Source organism: Lissotriton helveticus, chromosome 3_1, assembly GCF_964261635.1.
Source record: "Lissotriton helveticus chromosome 3_1, aLisHel1.1, whole genome shotgun sequence".
NCBI classification, from domain to species: Eukaryota; Metazoa; Chordata; class Amphibia; order Caudata; family Salamandridae; genus Lissotriton; species Lissotriton helveticus.
The window spans coordinates 797346760-797362951 of NC_136061.1; the positions used below are offsets into that span (position 1 = coordinate 797346760).

The 16192-nt window shown below is 44.2% G+C and overlaps 1 long non-coding RNA gene across 2 annotated transcripts; it reads left to right on the top strand.

The window, feature by feature from the left end:
* Window positions 1-13428: 13428 nt before the first annotated feature.
* LOC144824750 (uncharacterized) lies at window positions 13429-14501 on the top strand. Of its 2 annotated transcripts, XR_013609096.1 has the most exons (5): window positions 13429-13483; window positions 13579-13643; window positions 13728-13811; window positions 13919-13977; window positions 14080-14501. It is a non-coding gene; the product is annotated as an uncharacterized LOC144824750 (long non-coding RNA). The 2 variants fall into 2 exon arrangements; XR_013609097.1 differs by lacking the exon at window positions 13728-13811.
* Window positions 14502-16192: the final 1691 nt, after the last annotated feature.

A 16192-nucleotide genomic window follows, 5' to 3' on the forward strand; every position in this document is an offset into this window, starting at 1 on the left:
TCTACATCGTACTAGGGCATGAGACCTGCAGATGGGAACAACCAGCTGGTGCCGCTCGCTAGCCATTTAGGACAGCAGCACAGCAAGTGGAGCCAGGATTCCCCGTGATAGCTGCAAAGACGACATGCTGCTAAATTGTCCTTCCGGGCCCAGGCTTAGTTAAAATCCGCGATAGGCAGTGCAAGCAGTCTCATATAGGCGATTTTTTTCCGGGCCTGGACTGTCAGTGCTTGCTCAAAATATTGCTGTGGTTTGCCCACTGTGTAGGAGGCGTCCAGTGCAGAGAGATTGGGATGATGGTGTAAACTTTCCATATCTCTTTTGTAGGATATTTTCTTTACCTGTGTGTTCACTGTTCTTTTCCATGCGTTTACCGGAATGTTTAAATTGTGCACGCTTTGAGCATCTATTTCTAGCATATCTATGGCTTCTGCCAGCTGAACCTGCCATGGAGATCGACCTTCTTCAAAGATAGTTTTAATTAGCCTTTTCAGAGAGTTTTCTGGAGCTCGCAGGGTGTTGATGTAATATTTTAGAGTATCCCCATGGCAACTGATGACTGGACGGGTGAGACCCAGCTCCAACCTTACTCTTGCTTTCCTGGCCTGTCGTGGGAGTTCTAGAACCTTCTTATAGGCAGAAATTTGATGGTTTGTCAGAAACTTAGTGAGGGCTCCGGGGAAGGCTAGGTGGGCGTAGTTCAGAGAGAGGATTAATTTTGCTTTTAAAACTTTCAGGATGGGTTCGGCAGTTGGGCTCTGTAGGCGTCTATTGAGATTTCTTAGGCTGTATATAATGCTGGCCCCCTTGCTCCTTAGATGTTTCAGGTGGGCTGTATGTTTGGCTCCGTCCGATAGCCTGAGACCAAGATAGTTATAAGTTCTGCATGTACTAATTTGCAGGTTTCCTAGGCGCTATTGTGCTGTCTTCTTTCGGTGGTACTTCCCAAAGATAATTATCTTGGTCTTCTCTTGGTTCACAATAGGTTGTTTTTTTGGTTAAACCCATCCAGAGCTTCTAAGGCTTTCTGAAGGCCTGTCCTGGTGTGGTCCATTATGACGATGTCGTCTGCATTTTGGAGGATTTGGAGTCGCTCTTTCCCCAGCCTTGGGGTCAGTAGATTTGCCCCCTCCAGAGCTTTGCCTAGATCGGCTGTGTAAAGATTAAAAAGTAGCGGGGCAAGGACGCAACCTTGTTTGAGTCCATTATTGGTTAGAACTTTAGATGTTACAGTCGTTTGACTGGTTTTGACACGGACCCAGGTCCCCTCATGGAGGGCGATTATAGCCCTTAACAGTTTTTGGGAGACGCCCCAGGAGACCAGTTTTTCCCACAGCTTCCCGCGGTCAACTCGGTCAAAGGCTGCGATGTAATCGACAAAACAGCAAAATAAGGGTAATTGTGATGGCTGGGTCGCTTGAAGTGACAGGTGTCCCAGTGCTAAGATGTTGTCTATAGTAGAGCTCTGAGGCCTGAAGCCGGATTGGAAGAAGAGGAGGATATTGTTATCCTTAACCCAGTTTCTACTTCTTTCAACAGAATTCTGGCATATGCCTTCGCTTCTATGTCCAATAGGGCAACTAGCCGGTAGTTTTCGGGTTTCGTACGGTCCCCTTTTTTATAAATGGGAAAAAGTATTGAGCCTTTCCATGACAAAGGAACTATAGAAGTGGCAAGTGCATACTTATAGAGTGATGTTAATTGTTCTGCCCAGAAATCTTGAGAGGATTTGAACACTGCTGCAGGGACTCCGTTGGGGCCTGGGGCACCATCTGTTCTCATTTTCTTGATTAGGTTGATTGTCTCGACCTTACTAGTGACTAGAGTCTTGACGCCTTTTGGGGTTTCTAGGGGAGTTGATTGTATTTCGGTATAAGACCTGTTCTGGTGTGTTGAAAATAGTTGCTTTACATGTTTGACCCACTCCGAGGCTGCCACCCCGTTTCCCCTCATCGGTCCACTATGGCTGTGTTGCTTAATGTGTCTCCAGAGTTGGATGTGACCCTTTTCTTTGAGAAAGTTAAATATTTTCAGCCACTCTGCTTCAATTTTTTCCTGTCGCATTTCCCATACTTTCTTTCTGTGCTCCCTGCGAAGCACTGATATTATTGGTGTTTGGGAGTTTGGGGCTCCTTTTCTTCTTGTCTTCAAGGACTTTGAGAGATTATGCTTGGTCTGAGCTAAGGCCCTTGATTTTATATTTGATGGGGGGCATTGGGGTTGGTAGGCCTGAGTTTTAAAGGTTCCGATTCGTCCCATGAGAACGGATTTTAGTTATTCTAAGAGTGTTCTCCATCTCTCCAGTGGAGATTCAAGGCTTGTGCCTGAGGAGCTCCGTTCTTTTTGTTTGATCCAAACCTGAAGTTTTGTTCCTAAATTTGTAGACCATTTTATTCTTCCCAGAACTTCGTGTTGCTCTTCATCGGTTGGGACCCCCAGTGTTTCTAGTTGTTTTGCAGGTTTCCCGTTTAGCTGAAGAGATACCCTCAGTGGTCTATGGTCGCTCTCATTCCTATTTTCCACTTCAAAGTTGTTATAAAGTGGTACCAGTTTATTCACAATAAAGATGTAATCGATTGTGGACTTGTTCCTAAAAGTGGGGAGAGGGAACCATGGGGGATCCGCAGCTTTTTTGATTGTGTGAACGGAAATCATATTGTGATTAAGGAGGAGGCTCTGTAGAGGGGCCAGTTTGATCTGGGCGGGGAGGCCGTTTTACTGTGCCAGAACTCTCGGGTGTTCATGTCCTCAACAATAATTGGAAAATGTGCAACATATTTATTTATAAGATGGTCCATTTTAGTTGACAATATTTTTAGTGCTTGCTTTTTTTGCTGGGAGGCGGGGTTGACGTAGCAGTTGATTAACAAGAGACGAATTGGGTTGTTGTTGCTTTTTAATCCGCTAAGCAATACCGCTTGCAGGTTAGCGGTGTTCGTTGTTAGGGAAGTTGCCTCTATTCTGCGCGCTTGGCTAATAAAGATTGAAAGTCCACCAGATGCTCTCCCAAAGATGTTACGTTTTATGGCTGCGCAGTGGAGTTCGAAAAAGCCAGGGAGAAATAGAGGTTCAGTAGCCCATGTCTCTTGAAAGCACAGGATGTCATTTTCGCAAAGGTATTTTTTTACAGATGTGCACCCAAGCAGTCTTTTTAGCCCGACAACGTTCCAGGATAAGAAGGACATCTGTGTGATATTTCCCGGTGTTCCAGCGGGGGTCTGATGACGGAATGCCTTTGTGGTGTTAAAAGTGCCGTCGTGGCGGCTGTCCGTCTGGACCGGTATGGGTGCCATACGAGCTGGGATACTTTGGGCCGCTGGTGTGGACTATCCTTTGGTCGAGAGTGCTTGTTATCTTGTAGATGTTCTAAGGTCTTGACTCTGCGACTGGGCTTATCCCTAGTTCGATGCCTGCTGTCCCCCTTAGCACGGAATATAATTCCTTCCTTGGTGAAGGTGCTGCTAGTACATGTGGGTAATTCTCAGGTATTGGGAAAGCGATGTCAATTCCCCAATCAGCCATTTGTTGTATTTCCTCTGTTGTTAGCCCCACCTGAGAGTGGCGGCACAGCCCAATTGAGGATGACTCCCCGTGTGAGTCACTGGAGAGACACAGGAACTTAACCCAGGTTAAGTCGTTTGAATGTGTTTCTGAGAGGGATGGGATATGCTTGAAAAGTCGGAGTATGTTGCCCCTATTTAGAATATCATGTTGGCCTTTGATAAAGTATCTCGGGGTGAGGATTACCTTGTGCACAGTTTTGGTGTCTTGGATTGATTTGGACTGAGAGCTGTGGCCCATCTGTACAGTTCTTAAGTTGGAGCTTGGGTCTAGAACCCGTTGGTGTGGAACAGTCTCATGGGTCGGATTTTGTAGTGACTGCGCAGTTTGATCACTAGGCCTTTGGGAGTCCAAGATAAGAGGGCCCTGCGCTATCTTGTCCCTGGTGTTGGGGCCTTGTTCCTTGGTTTTGCTTGTTAAACGTCCCTACTCTAAATTCCTAGTGTTTGGTGAGTGAGGTGGCTGAGTTGGAGTAACCAGGCCAGCTGATCTGTGCAGATCCCCCGTGCTGAGAGTTGGCTGTGATGGGGCAATAGGCTCTTGTTTGGCGTTCGAAGGAGTTGATACTGTGGGTGTTAAATTACTTGTGCCGTACTTTTTGGTGAATATTGAAAAGGTCTGTGATTTATCTTTATCAGTTTGTGGGTTTTGAGGATGAGTTGACAATTAGAGGGCAGTTTTTTTGGATGCCTTGGCCTTTTTCTCTTGTTTTTTAAGTTCCTTCTTAGCTCTCCTGGAAAGAGGTTCTTCGTTCTTTGTCTCCGAGGAGGCATTGCCCTTATTAATCTTCAGTGGGTTTAAGCTTCGGGGGCTAGATATGGAACTGTCTAAATTGATGCAATGTTTAGTGAGTACAGGGGAACCTCGTGTGTCTGACTTTGTTGGAGATTTGCCCAGGCTATTTTTAACTGAGTTGTTGTGGGGGTCGGTGAAGTTTGAGGTTAGTAGGGTGCTGTTATTGATCATCGGGCCCGTAATGCTTCCTGTGTGAACTTTTAATGAGACTACCAGATCTGTTAGGATTTTTGGAAGAGTAGCCCATTTATCCATGAGGTCTGCACAGGAACATGTGCACGACCCATTGAACTGCTTGATGCTAAGCTTGTTCTCTATAAAGTCCACCTTGTTACTCAGTTCCACTAGCCGTTGAGCCATAGTGGATAGGAGGTCGATTTGTAGTTCTATTTTCTTCGATTGCCAGAGTAGTGCCCTTGCCACTGAGCGGCCTGTCTCGCCCGGTGGGGTTGTACCTGGCTCGTTCATGAAACTACCATTGTGGCGACTGTGGGAGCTTTGTGTAGGGGATGGGGAGAACAGGGTTACACTGGCCGTTCTGAGGAGCTTTGGAGTAAGATCTAACGTAATGTGTATCCTTGATTCCAAGTTGTGAAGGAATAGAGGAGATGGATATCCAAGATTTTGATGGCACTCTGGATCGTTGGTCTTCGAAAGATCGGGACCTGTGGGTGCAAATGGTTGTGATTGTGCAGGAGCCTGCGGTGTGAGATGGTGTTGGTGATGTATTTGAGCTGTCACTACCTGCACGTGGTTTTCTGGAGTTAGCGCGGTAGCGTCGTCAGGTGAGTCGTTGGTCTTCGATAGACCGGGGCCTATGGATGCAAGTGGTTGTGGTTGTGTTTGATCGGGGGCCTGCGATGTGAGATGGTGTTGAGGGTGTATTTGAGCTGTCACTACCTGCGCATGGTTTTCTGGGGTTAGAACTGTAGCATCAGCGGGTGGGTCGCTTGCGTGTCTGTGCTTGGTTCCTACGCGACAACCTGACCAGGAGCAGGATTGGGACTGGCGTCTATGGCGATGTATGGTTCCGCTGTTTGTACTTTGTGCTAGTGGTGCGTGTGACTTGTTATTGGTAAGGTTCCCTAGCCGCTGAGTTATTCCATTGCTGGCTTTAATCCATTGTGATCGATCTGTCGGGGCAGGGGGGCTCTCGTCCTTGGTAGGGCGTTTATATGGGTATTGAGTTATGAGCCCTGCTGCTGGAGACTTTAAAAAAGACTTTTTGTCTGGGACAGCATTCCTTGCACTCCTTAGGATTCTAGATGGAACTTGGGTTGGGGAAATTGGCTTTGCGGAGGCATTTTCTTGACACTAGGAGACTTTTTCTTTTTTTCTTGTCATCCTTCTTGTGTGAGGAAAACTGTACTTGCAAATCTCCCCCAACAGCTGAGCCCTGACTCCTCGGTTTTCCTTTTGATGGCAGCCGCTCCCGCTTACCCTCTACCACTAGCCGCAGAAAAAGCAGCTGGGGTCTGAGAAACCTCTGTCCTCGGTCCCGGGGCTCTCTTTGATACAGTGCGATGACTCCAGGGAGGACTGAGAGGCGGGAGGGAGGCAGAAGGTGCGGGAGACTCGGTGACGGTGTATCTGCAGGAGGGGCGGTGGGCTGGATGAGCCACCCGGCCGACGGCACAGAACCGCAAGCTGCAGGCGACGGGAAACGTGACCTTTGAAAGCCGGGTCTGGCTCCAAGAAACTCCACTCAGCACTCACAGCAGCGACCGGAATCCGGTGCCAAGATTGGAGACCTCCGGTGCCAAAGCAATTGTACAGAACCGGGCAGCTCTCGAGATCCTGCAGCGGTGGTGCCAGCCGCATGGGGCCGGGGAGGCAGTCGGAGTCCAGCCGCGGTTCTATGAGCGGTGTCGTACTGCCATGCAGGCGCTGCAGACTTGCCCCACTGCACTGAGAGCGGCGTCCGTCTCCCAATGGTATATTTCCGTGGCGCTTGGCGCTGGCAAGCAAACGTCAAGGATTCGGAAATACAGTTATTGCTGGTTATTACACTGTACTGTGCTGTGAGAGAGCCAGGATATATATATATTTTTATTGGTCCAGAGTCCTCAGGTCCCAAGAGCGGAAGGGCAGAAGGACGGTCTTTTCCCAGCGCCTCGCGCCTCTCACCTTCAGCCTTCCACGTTTCGCACGGCGCTCCTGCCCCCGCGGCAATGGCGATGATGGATGGCGGAGGAGCAGAGGAACGGAGGAGTGGAGGAACAGAGGAGCAGCCTTTCCCGCTTTCCCACTCCACTCAACTCCGCTCGACTCCACGCTCAACTCTGCTGCAGACTGCAAACCGCAGGGCAGGGGAACGGGCCGCTGACGAAGAACAGAGGAACAGAGGAGCTGCTGCTTTCTCGCTCAGCACGACACTGCCGCTAACCGCCGGCTAACTGCAAACCCTGGACTGGACAAGGGAAATGTGTAGTAGCAGTAGCAACCGCAATCAATCCTAAGAATAAAACGGTAGAGTGGTCGGGAAAGTGGTGTAAGAGAATGTATGTACGGTAATGGCATATAGCCTTAACCTACTCTAGGAACACGTACTATTATAAACAGTCAAAAATATGTTGCATTTAATTTTGCATCTTCTCCTACTCTTGTTCCATCACCTTTCAGTATTCTTCCTGGAAACAAGATTACTTTGCTTTTCCCATATTAATACAATGGTATACAGACCGAAATCTTCGAGTGTGCAACTTTGTTGTATTAGTCTACACTACACATGAAGCTTTTCATTTTGAACACCCATTCCCACAAATGAAACAACATCTCTCCCCTTCTATTAAAGCTAATGGTATGTTAGCTAACAATGGGCTGTGCAGAAATCGAAACATCTGCAGTAATGAGAGAATTATTTACACAACTTGATCCTTTGGGAATAAAACAAGAATGTTAAAAGAGGTCAGTTTCAGTTGATGCACTGAATTTTATGTGTGATCATTCTTCATAAGTCTACTAAATTATAAATTCTACATAGACATTTCAAAACTTATTTGTATAAGTAGAAATCTTTGCATAGTTATGTGACACATTTATTTAAAAAAAAATTATCATTGAATGGTCAAGAATTAAATATTTTATGCATGTTTCAGGACATTTTGTCAAACTACTTGCTAATAAAAAATAAATCTTTATTTGGAAGCAATCAAGATCATATAAGATACAGTCATGCATATAGAAAAATCATCATTACAAGTTCAGAGTAAAGACAACACATCCAGTTTAAAAGTTAAGTCAAAACACAACTTTGGTTACAGGTGGTTAAAAAGGGGTGAGAGAAAAACAATAAAAAAACACAGATAGCCATTCAATGGTCAATCAAGTCTAAATAACCTTGGTCTATAGGCGGTCTGCAAAAAAGTTGTCATTGCACAAAGTGTGAGTTTATTAGGCAGCAGCTGTAAATACATGAGCGCCACCCTGCTTTGCCTAAACTTCAACCTCTATAAAAGGGGGCAAAGAACCTGCCTTCTTGGGAGGGTAAAATGTTTGCATAAAAGGACAAAATGTAACATGTCCTGTGGCGACATAGAGTCGCAACAACAAAACACACTATTTTGAAAAAGGGGACCCAAGGGCTGGTTTAAAGACTCAAAACTAGATGCACGCCCCTACCTATAACAATAATACACAAACAGTATCTAGGAGTCAGAGAAGAGGAGGAAAACACAATTCAAAGAACACCAATGACATAGCAAGAGTTAGTTTTTAATAGGTGGAAAAACCATTATGTGTAGTGTAATTAAATTAAATACACGTGGTCATGCAAAACTGGAAAAGAAAACCTCAAGGGTAGGTGGAATTTTCCATTTTCCCATCAGTTTGTGTATTATTGACCTAGAGTCGCAGCCACCGGGTCTTCTCCTGTTTGAGGGAACAACGCCAGATGGAGATGTCAAAAGATGGTGAAGCTGGTTGAATCTCAAATGGGTTACTAAAAACCTGTTGGTTTCCCTTGTAAGGGTAGAGAGGTAGTTTTCCCTACCCTGAACTAATTTTAACAAGGCATGCGCCCTCATTGTTGGTTTCCAGAGCTCTGTGATTTCGAGGTGGGCAGAGGTATATTTGAAATACAGTTCTCTTACAATGTTAAGGTCTTGAGGCATTACTGAATCACGTGAAAGAAAAATATGTCCTACTTAGAGTAGAAAAGGACACCTCAACATACTGTAACCAGGGAATTTTAAAGGTGTGCTCTAATGATCGGCAGTCTGAAATAATTAGGTGATTTAGGTACTTATTCTCCCTAGACCATATTTTTACCAGGCACAGCAGAGGCTTAACTGCCACCCGGTCGGCTATGAAATTGACACCCAGCTCTTCATGGACTGCTTAGGAGGAAGCACTTTGTGGGACCTTCAGAATCCGATGCAAAATCTTGTTTTGAGCCACCTGTGGCTTGTGTGCTGATGTATACCCCAAGACGTCACTACCATATAACATCTTTGATGTGCATATAGATTGATACAATTTTAAAATCACCTTTGGTGCCCAAGATCCCAATCTATAGGCGTAGCTGGCTGTAGCCCCATAGATTTGTTCAGGTCACTCAGCTTGCCTTCTGTTATTGTTTTTCAATAAAATTTTCCATCAAATAGAATTCCCAGATACAGGAAGGCCCGAACCTTTGCCAAAGTGTGAGATCCCAGTTTGAAGGTTTTAGATCGAAGACCCTGGGGCCTTCTTCTAAAATGTACAACTTTGTGAAGTTGACTGACAGATCCAGTCTATCCATAAAATCAACAATCCCGTAAATTATAACCTGCAGGCCCAGGGCTGTGTGAGCCATAAGCACTGCGCCATCGGCCTCAAGTTGCACTGGCAAAGATTTCCTGTCGATTCTGGGGCAATCAGATTGTAATGCCAGGAGGGCAGCTTCTAAACTATTAATATAAATGGTGAAAAAAGGGGCTATAAAATAATCTTTGTCGGACCCCCCTCGTGCAATAAAAATGTTCAGTAAGGGCTCCCCCCACCCAAAATATCTTACTGCCACTGTAGTATGGACGTAAACATTCAATAATGAGGATACAGTGGTGGGAATCGACGCCCACAGAAGTCAGCCAGTCCCACAACTTCTTCCGATTGACCCGATCAAAAGCAGACGTAAGGTCCATAATGGCTAAGAACAGCGCTCCCGGTCGAGCAACTCTGTATTTGTTTATTAATAGATAGAGATTAAGGCATTGGTCACTAGTTGACATGCCCGGGCGCAAGTCAAACGGAACCTCAGATATTATTTGATTGGCGTCCGCCAATTAGAGAGTCTATAGGAAATAGGGCGGTAACATCGCAGGTTATCCTTATCCCACTTTTTATAAAATGGTATAATGGTGGAAGTTGACCAAGAGGGCAACATCCCTTTCTTCGCAGCTACATTTAACACAAGTGTCAAAACAGGGGCCCAAACTTCAATATTGTCCCGGAAAAGGTCTGGGAGAATCCCATCTGTGCTTAGCACCTTGTCTGGTACAGAGACTTAATGTTCCTGTGGACATCCTCCAACGAGAAGGTGACTGATATGTTGACCAGGCTGGGAGCAATATCAATGTGACACCCTTCAAAAAGGCCAAAATTATATGCACTATCAAAATGGGTGCCACTTTACATAGTTTTTAGGTCTAATTCGAGTATAGCTATTCACTTCCATTTTGCACATTTTTTAATACGTTTCTGCTTATTTAAGTCTGTACATTAACATGGCACATATATGAAAACGATATTATTTTGCTAAAATTCCCCTGTCAATTTCCCCTCTGATGGTTATCTAACCCATCACATTTACACATGTGAATCCATCAAAGCTCACTTTCATCTTCAGTTGAGGCTTCTCTTTTTCTCTTCAAGCTTTTAAATTGATTAGATTTTCTGCACACTTCATTAATGCGATCATTCAATGATATTTCTCTCTCTATTCTTTCACTCATTTCCCTGCTTTTTCTTTTGTTAATGCAATATCTACAACCTTTGAATAAGGCGAACAAGGAAAATAAGCAAAGCCCTACTATTAATACTATTACGGAGAGCGTGAGGAAGTGGATGACCAACTCCTCCCTCAAACTGAACGGTGGAAAAACTGAACTCATGCTCTTAGGCCCAGCCTCACCACTACCTTTCTCTTCCCTATGGCCCGCTGGTCTAGGGGTACCTCCTACCCCTAAGGACAGTGTCAAGAGTTTGGGAGTCTGGTTAGACCATAAACTCTCCTTCTCCACTCAGGCCACCAAGTTGTCTGCCACCTGTTTTGGCCTTTTAAGAACACTGAGGAAGGTCCTTTCACTTTTACCTCTAGATGCCAAGAAGGTGGCAGTACAAGGCCTCATCCAGTCCCGCTTAGACTCAAACAACGCTCTATATCTGGGGGCGCCTGAGATGACTCTTCGAAAGCTACAGGTGGTACAAAATTGTGCAGCACGTACCATACTCCAAATCCCACGGTCACAGTCCGTCAGACAGGGACTGAAAAGCCTACATTGGTTACCGGTGAGACAGAGAGTGGCTTTCAAGGCTCTGTGTATCACACATCGAGCTTTTTGGAAGACTGGATCAGCAATCAACACCAGCCTTGTCACCCCTTACCATCCGAACAGGAACCTCCGGTCTTCCGGTGCTTTTCTGGCAGTGGTACCCAGAGTAAAGAGAGCTAGGTCGGGGGGCAGGATGTTCTCACTGAACGCCGCCAAGCTGTGGAATGCACTCCCCTTTGATCTTCGATCCACACCCGACCTACTCCCTTTTCGCAGGAAACTGAAAACCATACTATTCAGGAAGCCCTTTTAGTTCCTCCCGTGTTCCGTCTCGTCTCTGTCTAAACTCAGCGCTTGGACGCCCCTGGGCAGCAACTGCGCTTAATAAATCGATAATAATAATAATAATACTATTCAGTAAAGGGGGTGGTGATGGACAGAGCATCTGAATTAAACAGAACACTCATACCCAGTCAAAAGATCAGGGCTTGATCCATCACCGTTTTTTAGCTCACTGCACCATCCCAGCTCAGAACCTGGCTATATGCAAATTAGTCTGTCCCTTGCCCAGTGCATCATGGGAACAGGGCAGACCAAACTACCAAGCCAATTCTTTACTGGAAAGGAAACAAGCTTCCGGGGACCGGTTTCTGGCATTGCAGCCGTCTTCGGCCCGGCTTGCTTGAATCCTGATGGTGCAGTGAGCAAGGGACTCCAGCACACTTAGGAGCCTTGTTCGTTGAAGGGGCCTTTCCATCTTCGTTTCAGACACATCTTCTGAACGTGCTTCTTGATCATGCCCCAATATCTGAGATTGAGGTTGTGGCACATCAGCCAATCCATTACAGTAATCAAGTATCATGTCATTTGTGATGCTCAGAAGTGCATTTGCAGGTACAACAGGCAGTCTCATCGCAATCCTCATCAAGATCTCATGAGTTGATAACCTGGTCCTTCTGTCTGGTATAATTTGGATACTCATTTACACCAAAGGTAAAGCATAAGACTACTTTAGCACAAATGTTGCCATTCTGGACTTTATAGTGACCTTTAGCTGGTCAATGATACCCGCAGCTTCAGGGACAATCTCTGCTCTATTTGAAAGCTGCACATAGCATCTTCAGGACCTCCTTATTGATATGAGTTCCACAATCTGACTCCTGAAAAACCGGCATTCCGTACTTGGGTATCAACTCTCTCAATACCAGTTTTTCTACAGTGAGACTGTACTTTCTGCTTGTTGGGTAGGCTTCCACCCTTCGAGAGAAAATGCACACTATACCCAGGCCATACCTTAACCCGTCACAAACAGGCATCTCTATAAAGTCCATTTGCATACTGTTGAAAGATCACCTGATCACCCAATGTGACTCAGTGTGACGGTTGTTCTTTTCCCTACTTCATTTATTGACATGTTACACAACACTGTCACAATTTCTCTGCAAGCATCCTGTATCTGGTATTAAACCAATTTTGTCTGACTAGCTTCACCATTGCATCTCTCCCTAGATGTGTGTGTGCATGGAAATGTGTCATAGGAAACAGCAAACTGTTGACCAATACTGGTCTCTCATCAGCTGACATCGAAATATCATTTTCTGTTTTCTCACAACCTGCTCTGATCCAACCCTGCTGCTTTGCTTTTGAAACATCTCCCTGTCTCTTTTGAGTTCTTACCATTTATCAGCTACTGACATCAACATTGAAAAGACGGTGTCCTCTTCAGATTCACCTGTGTAAACATCAAACCCCATTAAATGTGCAGGCCACTAATGCACAATACCAAGCAACTTCATCAGCATATCTATTTCTAACAACAATGTAACCATATCCACTTTGATGGGCTGCATACTTAACTACCATAAGTTCGGTGGGCAACTGGTGCTACTCGAGTAAATTCCTCATGTGATTGCCATTCCGTATTGCTGTTCCAGAGGATGTCATGAAACTTCTTTGTAACCATCACTGTCCAAAATCATGGACCACCAAAGCCATACTGGCTATGTGTGAATATAGTCACTTTCAATTGGACTGTTAGTCTTCAAGCTCTTGTAAGGACAATTAATTCAGCAACCTGTCTTGAAGAAATACCTCTAAGCCAATGATACTTCTACAACACCATTAGTGGTGCAAACAGTATAAGTTGCTCTGGGCGTGCCTTCTTTGTTTCACAAATGTATACAAAGGAAGGGGTTTGGCCCTGAGGGTTAGAGGGTAGGTAGGGCCACGAACAATGAGAATAGAGAAAATTTACCTATGCCTCTAATTATTTCAACACATTATTGATGTGAAACAATCACAGCATGGCCATAGTGCAGGGTTCTCAATTACTTTGCACGCATTCATGAAAAAGTAATTGTCCCCACAGTCATCTATGGCCGCCCTCTGAGTGTTGTCCACTTTGCAACACTTGAAGTTTGCATAATGAAAAACCTTTTAATTATGGGGAACAGACAATACATTCAAACACGAAATACATTGCCCACAATGCACCAGAAACAGCATAGGGAGTTTTTTGTTCTGATTGGCAGAACGCGTGGAACACATGACACTAGTCTCTCACCCGTTCAAAATGGCAAATAAACTAACAGCGGGTCCACACAAACCACATTAGAGGAGACGCCATGAGGAATCTAGCTTTTCATCACTGAAAGGTGAGGAAACTAAGATAACGCGTGTCAAAGTTGGCACTCGCCACACCGAAAATACACAGAGGGTTTAATACAACCTTTTCTCCCTCTTATTTAAGCAAGCGCTAAAATAAACAAACCGGAGGGCAGCGGCGACTTTCACTACAATTCCCGCAATGGAAATGTGAGTATACATACTCCATTCCTTTGCCCGTTTTTGTTTTTCATGTACCAACAAAGCCACAATGCTCCCATTATGCTTTTTCAGATAAACGCCCAGGGAAGTTATTCTTTTGAATGCTTCGTACTGGTGATTTACAAGACATACATCACCCAGCATTAATCTGACAAGGTAATTCATATTGAACCTGTTCCTTGTCATCATGTCCTATATTGCAAATGAACTTATAATAATGACACATGAACAAGCTGATTGAAAAACCCAATATTTTGTTGCAGAAAGGTGGCCACAGCTTTCACGACATTAAGTAGGCCAGTGCTACTTTGGCAACACGAAGGTATGTTGCCTACAATGATGAAATTCATGTATAATTACTTCTTTTAACGGATTGAGGAATTTCACTAAAAAAACACTTCGTTTTTTTTGTTGTTACAAACAGTCTCCTATGGAAATGATTAATCCTGCCCTGAAGAGAGCCCTGTAATTGCAACACCAGGACTCGAAACGCATCGGCAAGGGCATTTATTCCCAAAAAGGCATTTAATTCCTTACCCAATTAGAGACATTAAATTATTGGGGTTCAAAGTTAAGCCTTGTAAGGATCTGTTCACTCCTGAACGAACTGAATAGGAATGATTAATCATGTGTATATTTATGGTTTTCATTGTAATCATTTCTTTTTGTAAATGAATTCAGTTGTTTAACACGTGGATAAATGTATAGTAGAATTTATGTTTGTGTTCACGCTGTATTATAATAATTTGGCATACTGCCTAGTTGATAATGTATTCTTTTTTTGCAAATTCACGATCAAAAAACTTTATTTAAATTGAATAAATAAAAGGCATAAGTAATTGCCAGGATAAACCTATAAGGTTCTGTTTATCTTGTTTCACATCAATAATGTGTATTCTCATTCTTTGTTTCTCAGACATGAGACAAATATTATATAAAAGAGACTATTACAAAGCTGCCCCAGCATGGGGTCAGACTACTCCAAGCACTGCTAATGAGACTGAACGAGTCTTGTTCACTTTGAATTTTTAATAAAGTTTTTTCCAAAGTTAATGATCAAGTATTTGGTTATTTGAATCAACACATAGTTGTCAATGGTATCTCCCAAGTACTGGACTTCTTTTTGGCAGTATTGTAGTTTACCTAGAGACACTTTGGCCCTGATTACGAGTTTGACGGATGGAATACTCCGTCACAAATGTGACGGATATCCTGTCCACCGTATTGCAAGTTCTATACGATATAATGCAAGTGTAATAAGGCAGACGGGATATCCATAATGTTTGTGATGGAGTAGCCCTGTCCACCAACCATGTAATCAGGCCCTAAGTGTCCATTCTGGGCCATTTGATTCAACAAGGCAATCATATCCTGTTTACAAACTTTTCGGGTCTCTGATGTCACAAGTAGGCCATCAATGTATTGCAAGCAAGCCGAATTGTAGGGTATCTGTAATGATTTCAGAATTTTTTTTAAAGATCTGATTGAAAATGGAAGGACTCTCTGTATACCCTTGTGCGACTCAGCCCCATGCCAAAGCTCTTTGTTGAAACATGAAGGAAAATAAAAACTGTGACTCTTCATGCAGTGGTTTTGAGAAAAAAGCTTGAGAAAGGTCCACAACTGTGAACCATTCTGCAGTGCACGGGATTTGAAAAAGTATGGTGGCTGGATTTGGTACCATGGGACAACATGGGACCCCAAAGCTGTTAATCTTTTAGGGATCCTGCACAATCAGATGTTTACCATTTGGTTACTGCAAATCCATGATTGGAGAGTTGCACGTACTCCCCCCAAAAATTTTTAATAACCCTTTTCTCAGCATATCTTCAATTACGGGTGTTATTCTTGCAGTTCTTTCTGGGGTAAAATTGTATGGCGGTGCTCTTGTATACACCGCATTTTGTATGTGACATGGATAGGTTCTACACCTTTAGTTAGCCCAATATCCGTCCATGTGAAAGCCCATACGTCTGAGTTCGCTATCTCTTTCAAATTAGGAGGTAACTCTACAGTTGTACTCATTGGGGACAACCCTACAGCTGTGTCTTGTCGAGCCATTATAAACTTGATGTCTTCATCATGTGTTTGAAATTCTACACCATCTGGAGTAAAGTAAATTATACAAATTAACTTGCACAACAAATCTCTCCCTAGCCGATTTAAGGGACTAGAATCACAGAAAACAAATTGGTGATTTCCTTCAAAAGAATCACATTTTACAGGGACCTTTTCTTAAACTACATTAGTAATCTGTTTTCAACTTCGATCTTCTATCCTTAGAGGGGTAGGTCTGAGACTTCTGCTGACCCTTGGTGGACCTGGTAGCACCTCTGTCAATCTAAAAATTACACTGGGTGGCCCTTTACTTCTCCTTCTACAAATGGTCCACTCTGGCGTACCTCCAAGTCTGTGCCAAGCACATAATCCCCCCTCCCCCCATCATCACCATCATGGAAATTGTCAGAGCCAAAACCATCATAATGAAACATAGGAAACTGTTGAAATGGGTTCTGATTCTGGTTCTGGAATGGGTT